Source organism: Monodon monoceros, unplaced genomic scaffold, assembly GCF_005190385.1.
Source record: "Monodon monoceros isolate NGI ecotype Baffin Bay Population unplaced genomic scaffold, NGI_Narwhal_1 Super_Scaffold_16, whole genome shotgun sequence".
Classification (NCBI taxonomy): domain Eukaryota; kingdom Metazoa; phylum Chordata; class Mammalia; order Artiodactyla; family Monodontidae; genus Monodon; species Monodon monoceros.
The window spans coordinates 17471734-17481781 of record NW_021703772.1 but is presented as its reverse complement, the minus strand read 5'-3'; the positions used below and the strand labels follow the sequence as shown (position 1 = coordinate 17481781).

At 39.6% G+C, this 10048-nt stretch overlaps 1 pseudogene; it reads left to right on the top strand.

Annotated features, from left to right (window-relative positions):
• The first annotated feature begins 8604 nt into the window (after window positions 1-8604).
• On the top strand, window positions 8605-9257 carry LOC114897169 (annotated as a pseudogene).
• Window positions 9258-10048: the final 791 nt, after the last annotated feature.

Here is a 10048-nt window from a genome sequence, read left to right as displayed (position 1 = left end):
TGCATCTTCTTGGTTTGTTTTGTTGAACACTCACAAAGAGCAGGGTTTTTTTTTTATTTGTTTGTTTTTGGGGTTTTTTGGCCACATGGCATGTGGGATCTTAGTTCCCCGGACCAGGGATCGAACCTGTCTCCCTGCAGTGGAAGCGCGGAGTCTTAACCACTGGACCACCAGGGAAGTGATCTGCATCTTCTTGGAACTCTCAAAACATTTCATCTTTACCTCTCTTACATCACTTATGTTTGTCTTGTATCATATTTATTTTCTGCCTGTCTTTTATTTCCTACACTGTAAATTCTTGGAGATATAGTCTGAGTTATCTCAATATCTCCATTGAGTGAATATGAACACTCAAAAATACTTATTTAAAAACTGAAGAAATAGATGGGAAAAGAGAGTCATGGCATTTACCCTCTAGGAGCTCAGCAGCTAGTGGAGATTATCTATCTGTCTACCTAACTACACACCCACACACACACACAACCTAATACGCAAAGCTGACTCCAAAAAAGGCAAAAAAAGTGTACAAGCATCTTGTAAAGCAAGCATAAGCAAAGGAATACTTCACTCTGACTGGTAAATTTGAAGGCAGTCGGGCTTCTCAGGGGAGGGAGAATTTTAGCTGAACATGGAAGGCAAGGTAGAAGACACAAGCAGATTGGAATCAGACACTTTACCTTGGGAAGAATTGTCTCCCTTAGGAGAGATGCCTGGTTCAGCACTGTGGACCTAAGCTGGTTCCTGCTTCTCCAGGGTCAAATGACCTGCCTCCCTCCTTAGGAAATAAAATGATTGACAAAGATGAAACCAAATTTGAATTTTTCCATTCTTAATTGTGGTGCTGTGAGTTTGGCTTCCTCATTTAATGGGTAATAGTACAGAATCACAAGCATGCAAAATTTCTCATAATATAGAGCAAGATTTAAAGTGTTTACAGACCATTTCATGCATTTGTTCACTCTTGCACCTTATATGTATTATCTTCTGGAGTTGGAATGGCCCAGGACCTGCTGTATTAACCTCAAAGAAAATCAGTGGCATTTTAACAGCCTATCTTTTCCTAGAAGGAAGAATTTCCCTTGGCAAATAACCAAGAAGACCACTGCATATTGAGGAAAAACTAGAGTCCCTTCTAATATTTGTAATGTTGGATACTAACATTTTACATCAAGACTTGTACTTATTGAATGTACACGTTAGTCAATTGACTATGTTGAAGGATTGTGAAAGCAGTGAAAATTAATTACAAACCTAAGAAATCATTATCTTGACCTATAAAAACTGATATGATCCAAATTATTGTTCCAAATAACGCTCTTTAATATTTTATTTCTGCCTAAGACCTACTTGAACAATGCAAGTCCATTCCATCATGTGTCATAAAGATATGACTAAGCATTTATATCATTTATATTTTCTTATATTATAAATGTGCCACTTGATACTTATCTAAAGTTGAAAAAATATTATTTAGGTATTGTACAATAAAGAAAAGAAGCATGGTCTTATTTCCATGTCCTTTAAGTCAAGATGGTTATAGTTGTAAATCTCTGTGATCCAGTATTGTGCCTAAAATGGAATTTAAAAAATAAGACCAAAAAAAGTTACTTTAGACTGAGCTAATAGTTTGAGCCAAGACCTGGAGGCAGGTGAGGGCAGGGCCATGTTCAGGAAACAGTGTGCAGACTGGTCTCATTAGATGTGTTATCCATAAATTTATCTAAGTCTTATGATGGTGACAGTCACAGGTATATTCCCTCAGGTTGGGTTTTTCTTCTCAATACAGTCTAAGCTGACTTAATGTGATAGAATCATTTTCTTAATATTATGTAGGGACCACTCCATTATTGAATACTACATATTTTTTGAACTGTAGACCTTTCCCTTTACTGAATGTAATTGACAATTACTAAAAATTGTAGGAAGAGATGTGCTCATTCAACTACTTGCCATTTTGTTTCATGATGACAGAGTGAGCTGTGAATCAAACTTAATATGCCTCAGTATTATTTTTTAGTGGTACACCAAATTTAATTTTAAAAGAGTTAATTCGTTTAAGGGTGATGATAGGACATGTAGATTGACAAGCAGGAAAAGTTTAGTGGTGAAATGCCCTGCACATAAAAAAGGTGCTTAATAAATAATGGCTAAATTGAAATGGTATAGAGGTTACCCTTGACACTGTCTATGCAGTATCTTACCCATCCACATGGCTGCAATGGGAGCCACCATGTTTCTAGATGACACACAGACAGGCACCATCTTGGTTTTGAGTTTCATGATACACTCTATTATTTAAAAATAAAGAAATTCCCTCTATTTTGTTTAACTCTTCTTCAGTTGTGTTTTGGTATTTTTCTACCCAAAGATTTAGAGCAAATATACTTCATCACAACTTTCTTACTTATATATGATTATCCTGAGATTAAAAAAGAGTTTCTATATGCCATTAAAATAGCCCCCAAATTAAAATTTTACTATAGTAATGATTTGCAACTTGTCACAGGCTTCTGAGACTCTATGTATCCTAGCTATAGGGTGATTATTATTTTTTAAGATATTTAAAATTTTTAAAATATTTATTTTATATTGAAGTATAGTTGATCTACGGTGTTGTGTTAGTTTCTGCTGTACAGCAAAGTGATCTAGTTATATATACACATATATCTATTCTTTTTCAGATTCTTTCCTCATATAGGTTATTACAGAGTATTGAGTAGAGTTCCCTGTGCTATAAGTAGGTCCTAGTTGATTATCTATTTTATATATAGTAGTGTGTATGTGTTAATCCCAACCTCCTAATTTCTCCCTCCCCCCATCTTTCTCCTTTGGTAACCATAAGTTTGTGTTCTGAGTCTGTGAGTCTGTTTCTATTTTGTAAATAAGTTTATTTGTATCATTTTTTTAGATTCCACATATAAGTGATATCATGATACTTGTCTTTCTCTGTCTAACTTACTTGACTTAGTATGGTAATCTCTAGGTCCACCCATGTTGCTGCAAATGGCATTATTTCATTTGTTTTTATGGCTGAGTAATATTCCATTGTATATATGTACCACATCTTCTTTATCCATTCATCTGTTGATGGACATTTGGTTTGCTTCCATGTCTTGGCTATTGTAAATAGTGCTGCAATGAACATTGTGGCACCCCAGTCATCCCAATGATTATTTGTTTTATAAACCAAGTATTAGAAGGTAAAGACTTTTTGTCCAGAGAATAGAAAGGTTCCTCAAATGGCTATGCAGGTTTGGCTGACTGCAAGGGATGATCCCAATATTTCTTCTAGGGGTAAAACACTAGTCCTTAATATCTAAGTTTTGTTGTAGGGTGAAAAGACATTTACAATATGTCTTCCAACGTTTCCCTTTTATCCTGGGTACTCTTCTACAAAACCAAACCTCATAGCTAGAGTGGAATCTGGTTACATCAAAGAACCTTTTCATAAGGATTTCTAAATCTGGGATCCATGGGGTTGAAACGAATCTCATTTAGTGGCAGAAGCCATAAGCTATAAAGTTCAGGTGCTGTGTGCTGCCACATTCCCTATAAAATGGAGAAATTTTGAGAGACAGAATGAACTTGACATCCAGAACAATCGGAAACAAGAGATGGAAAAGAGATGGCCTTAAAACACCGGGTCACGGTGGTCTTAGGGTCCTGCTACATCTTTGTCTTTCCACTGGTTGGGGTTCTACCTTTGTTTTTCGTTTTGGTTTTTTATTTTAAAAATTTTATTATGGTAAGAACACTTAACATGAGATCTAGCCTTTTAAATTTTGAAGCAATTTTTAAGTCCATCGTACTGCTCTATTTTTTTTTTAATATCGTTATTGGAGTATAATTGCTTTACAATGGTGTGTTAGTTTCTGCTGTATAACAAAGTGAATCAGCTATACATAAACATATATCCCCATATCTCCTCCTTCTTGCATCTCCCTCTGACCCTCCCTATCCCACCTCTCTAGGTGGACACAAAGCACCGAGTGGATCTCCCTGTGCTATGTGGCTGCTTCCCACTAGCTATCTATTTTACCTTTGGATACTACAAGTCATTATCTTTCCCTTTCTGCTTGAACATGTTGGAGGGGTGTCCTTGTCATTTGTAACCAGACTTCTATAAAATCTCTGACATGCTGGGGGTCAGGAAGCTGGATGTAGACATATGAATGGTGAAGGACTGGCTTAGAGCCCTGGGATATGGAGGAAATGACAATTGGTGGCCTTTGCTTAAGCTCGAAAGGGGCAGACCAAAAGCAAATTACCTGACCTCAAGAAAAGGGTCTCTGATGCTTGAATGGCCATCAGGTTAAGCTAATTAGAAGGCAGGTACTAGGAAAGGGTCCCCTGTGTAGGAAGGAGGGATCTATTCTCAAATGCCTATGGCTTTGTCCAAGGGTGAGAAGGGAACATGAAGATCCTGAGCCAGTTTTGATGATTAAGGATTGACTCCAATTCAGAGCTATCTTTACAGCGATGCACAAAAGGGGAGGAATAAATAAATGTAGTTTATGGTTTGGGAAATAATAGAAAAGAGCAATAGGTCCTTCTTCCTCTCATACCTGGGGAACGAATCAACATCACCCACTGTTAGTAGATCCCTATGGCCCTCAGCGTTGTTAACAAAGATGAAATTGTAAGAGAGCCAAGTAGCATTCTACGCTATTTTAGTGATACCATTGACATTCCTTTACAATATTGATATTTCAGAACACGTTTATGTGAAAGAGAGAATTTGGACAAAATCGTCCCAGATCAGAATATAGAAGTCATGTAATCTGAAGTAGATGCTTCACCCAAGTTCTTCTCTGAGAAGTTCAAATACCAGTCATTGTAGGCTTCTCAGGTCCAGCTGGACACTTAGTTTTTGATGCTGGCCTCAAAGCAGATAAACGTGTCAGAGGGCAGAGTTATGTGCCATATGTGTTTCAGGAAAGCAAAGCTGCTCCGTTGCACAATCAACTGACAAGGAATTATGAAACACCTTATGATTTAGTTCAGTGAAAATGCCAGAAACCTCTCTCCTAAAATTCCCATCTTACCTTGAGAGATGAGGCAATACAAAGTTTTTGCGAATGACATGCCTTAACTTTCCACATTAGGTTACTGCAAGGCTATAAATCAAGACTATTTTTCATTCTTCCCTCTGGTGGGCACCCCTCTGTCTGGCTACATCCTGGGGTGGAAGGCCTTTCCTCTTCCCCAGATGTGTTTGGAATGCAGTAAGTCTCTCACTCCCCTCTGTCACAAATTGCCTTGTCTCTTAAAGCAGGGAATTGCAAGTTGAGTGCACAGGAGGATGTGACTATGAGGTCTTATTAAATCAGGGCCAGTAAGGTTAGAAGCTGTGGCATAACTTATGTGTGACCCTGAACTTGCTTACCCAGATTCCTGAACCTGAACTCACTTTACGGTTCATTGCATTAATTATGGCTGTATAAAAAGTTAAAAAAAGAGAAACAAAAATCTTTTAAATATTTGACCCAAAGAAGGGTTTGAGAACTTTACTGGGTTTCCCTGGTTTGGTTTGTGTTCTAATGGTGAAGCATTTAGTTTGTCCACTTTCTCTGGTCACCCCATGGCTCACTTATCAAAAGAAACATCACTTTCCCACAATCCTTAGAGTCTTCCTTCTCATAGTATATTGAGGTTAAGGACGTACTAATTTAAAATAAGTGGTAATTTAAATTCCTTCACATTTGTATCAGATTAGCACACAAAGCCCAACACATGCATTACTCATAACTGCCCTGTGTGGTAAGAATTAGCTGGCAAGGTGAACAGGCCTGCTTTATCATGGTGGTCTCAGACAGAAATTACAGGAGTTATATTCACCCTAAATTCCTTTCTGGGGAGGGAGGTGCATGATAGGGCTTAAAATACATACAAATAAACATGAGGCAAGTTTGAAAGCCATAAGCCTTCCTTCTATGTAGGGAATTCTATGCTATGCAGATGGAGGGATTGCATTTCTGCTTCTATTAATCACAAAGGAGGCATGAGCTTAGCCTGATGAAATGGCTTTATCAGTGAGTATACATTCTTTGTGCCCAGGTTTACAGTCTGAATTCTAAATGTGTTTTATGTTCTCTCTACTTATGGCTATTCAGAGTGATTGAGCTAAACCCAGTCTTCGTGAATTCACCAAATAACCCAATTAGCTGAAGAGGAGAATGATGCTAATCTCTCTGAATGGGTCTGTAGGATGCAACACACTTCCAATGAAAAGCAAAAAACCAAAATAGCAAATGTTTTCTGAAGATCTGATCTTCTTATACCACTACGTGTTGATTAGGTCCATTGGATTTTTCACTCCTCTGCTGGGTGTTACCTTGCTTTGTCCTAATACTGCGTAGAGAAAGTAGTAGGATTGTAGTTCTGAGCCCCCAGAGATATACTTGATCTTACCCAGAATTCCTCTAAAGATACACATGATGAATGATGAGACCTGCTTGCCTGTCATAAATCCCAGCAAATAGAGGAGGAGACCAGGCTGACATATCACCTCTGAGGACTGGGTTACAGACTCCTAGCTGATTTATCTGCCCATTTCTCCTCATTATGAAAGATGGAAATCATTTAGCTCAAACATTTTACAGAAATATTTGGTCAGGGTGAACCTATTTCAAGGGGGACAGATGCCTGTTTTCATCCTGTTTATTCTCCAAAAGCCACTGTTCTTTAACCTAGACAGGCCACTACCAGGTCTCCATCAACAGATTTTTTTTTTCTTAGAAATAAAAAGTAAAATGCTGGAATTTGCTAAGCCCTGCTTTCTTTTTCAGAAGTAACTTGGATATCAGAAGCTCAACCTTTCTTGATGCCAAGTGTTGGTGAAAGTGAGTAATGGTGAGGAATCAGGCAGATGTGTTCTAATGTTGTATCAGTCACTTTCCAGCTGTGTGACATTATTAACTTCTGTAAAATATTAATAATTATTAACATTATTAAATATATATAATACATAAATAATATAATACTAATATATATTATATATTTACATATAATGTTGATAATTATTAACATTATTAAATAATGGACATTAACTTCTGAGACTCAGTTCTTCATCTGCTAAATGGCATTCATCATAATGACTATCCCCTATAGTTAAATAACACATAGTAAGTGCTAAATAAATAATTGCTTTCACACATCAGCATCATCCTCTACATTCCCACAGCATGAACACCAACACTATATAAGAAAGGAAACTTCACGATTTTCAGCCTTGATGTCTCTCTTCCATTAGATCCTGTTGCTTCAGTACCCAGGAAACTGGAAATGGTCTCCTTGGATTGGGTTTGTGTAGACTTAGTCTTGCATTAAACGTTGCAATCATCTCTATCCACCTACAGAACAAAGTCCAGTCACCTCAGCCTCACTTATACATATGTAGCACCCTCATCCTTGACCTGATTTCCTGTGCATTTTTTCAGCAATCTGAATATTTCCCATGAGATTATCAAATTGCTACATTTTATTGAAATTATATGCATATAAATCTATTCTCCCCACTAGACCAGAAGCTCCCCAAGGGCAGAGATTGTCATTCCAGTGCCTGACACAAGGAGATGCTCGCTCTAAACAAGATTTTAAGGGTGTTTTAATCTTAATGTTGGGATGAGAAGGGCTATACGAATCACTTTCTTCATGTATATGAATACAGGAAAAGTAAATGACTAATGTAGTTACGGATGGTTCTCTATAGAAATACTTATAGATACGTGTATATACACAGATTAATATATACACATATATTTCTTTGCTCTGTCAACTAATGAGGCATAAAGAAAGAACAGCCCATATCAATGAGCACACCTATCACCCAGATGTTGGTTTTCTCATATCATTCTCTAGCAAAAGGAACCAGGGATCCTTGGAAAAATGACTGATTCTAGGATTGAGGCAGAAAAGGTACAAGATAAGCCTAAAGCTTCTTGTAGAGCCTGAAAATATGGAAGTGCTAAAACACACACACACACACATACACACACACACAAAATGAGAGTATGTCAGAGGGGCACAAGAACCAACTAAAACTCCCAGTGGCCAGAATCTGGAATAATTTGACCAAAAATATCCTTAAGATTTTATTAGATTATAATTCCAACAATAAATAAATATTCATGAGTCTATACTGATATAAATAAATAATTGAATAAATTAATAAGTGGGAGAGGAGAGACAAATGTCCTGAGCACAAGAATTTATGCAGGCACTCCACTCTAATGGAGTAGGGTGGCATAACTCGTAATTCTTATAGTGTGGGTTGTGTATAGAGACTTTCTTCCAAAGAGTAGAGTATGAAAAGGGAGGGAAAAATATAGAGTAACTTTACAGTGGAGAAACCTGACTAACACTACCTTCAGCCAGGTGATCAAGGTCAACACCAATAGTGATAAGCCATGTTGATAGTGTGTAACCTTGATATGATAGGATGAAAATGGCACTTCTTCTCTCCTATCTTCCTCTCTAAATCTCATAACCCCAGTCTAATCATGAGAAAAACATCAGACAAATTCCAATAGAGGGGCATCCTACAATGTACATGATCAGTACTCCACAAAACTGTCAAGGTCATCGGCAGCCGCCGGAGCTACGATGCCTAAAGGAGGGAGAAAGGGAGGCCACAAAGGCCGGGCAAGGCAGTACACGAGCCCCGAGGAGATCGACGCACAGCTCCAGCTGAAAAGCAGAAGGCCAGGGAAGAAGAGGAACAAGGAGAAGAAGGTGGAGATGGGGCTGCAGGTGACCCCAAAAAGGAGAAAAAATCCCTAGACTCAGATGAGAGCGAGGATGAAAGAAGATGATTACCAGCAAAAGCGCAAAGGTGTAGAAGGGCTTATTGACATTGAGAACCCCAACCGGGTGGCACAGACAACCAAAAAGGTCACACAGCTGGACCTGGACGTGCCCAAGGAACTTTCAAGGAGAGAAAGAAAAGAAATCGAGAAGCAGAAAGCAAAAGAGCGTTACATGAAAATGCATTTAGCGGGGAAGACGGAGCAAGCCAAGGCCGACCTTGCCCGGCTGGCGATCATCCGGAAACAGCGGGAGGAGGCTGCCGGGAAGAAAGAAGAGAGGAAAGCAAAAGATGATGCCGCTTTGTCAGGAAAACGAATGCAGTCGCTCTCCCTGAATAAGTAGCACGGCCTGTGGGAGGAGATAGCAGGGAACTGGGCCGTGCTGCCAGGACCTCTGCCGTGTCTCACCCACCCTGTGCCCCGGCGCCACTGCAGCAGCCCCTCGCGGCGAGGAGCTCCCCACGGCTCCTCTTCATCTTGGCACAGAAATCGTTTGGGGGGATGGTGGGTGGGGGGAGGGGGCAGCTGCTATCTTTGAGACAGAAAGATGCAGGACAGCATTTCATATGTAACCATTTGAATGTTTTGGCTGTTTTTAGAATTCAGAACCCTTGTGGGGGGGGTGCCTGGGAGGTGGGGTAAGAAGAGCTTCCGTTTGTCTGGTCGATTGCGGGGCAGGGGGCGGTTGAGCCGCAGTAGCTGCTGACGAGTTTGTGATGGACGGTCCCTGTCTGTGTTGCCCCGGCGCCCGACTGGGGGGCTGTCGCCTGGGAGCCGGGGCCCTGGGTCTCTGAGGATCATGGCTCATCCCCGGCCAGTCCCCTCTGACTGAGGCTTCTCCCCTGACCTTCCCACCCTACTCCCTACCCCCGACTCTGGCCAGGGTCCGGGCCCATTCTTAACCCTGCCCATGGATCATTACAAGAAACCTGTTTACTGTGTAGCCCCCAGGCAAAACATGCTCCACAAGTCCAACTTGTATATTTGGCAAATTAAACTTGACATTATCATAAAAAAAAGAAAAGAAAAAAACTGTCAAGGTCATCAAAAACAAGGAAAAGTCTGAGAAACTGTCATATCCAAGAGGAGTCTAAGAAGACATGAAGATTAAATGTAATGTGCTGTCCTGGATGAGATAGGAGGAATACGACATTAGGAAAAAACGAAGGTAATTTGAGTAAAGCATGGACTTTAGTTAAAAATAATGCATCATTATCAGTTCATTACTTGTAACAAGTGCA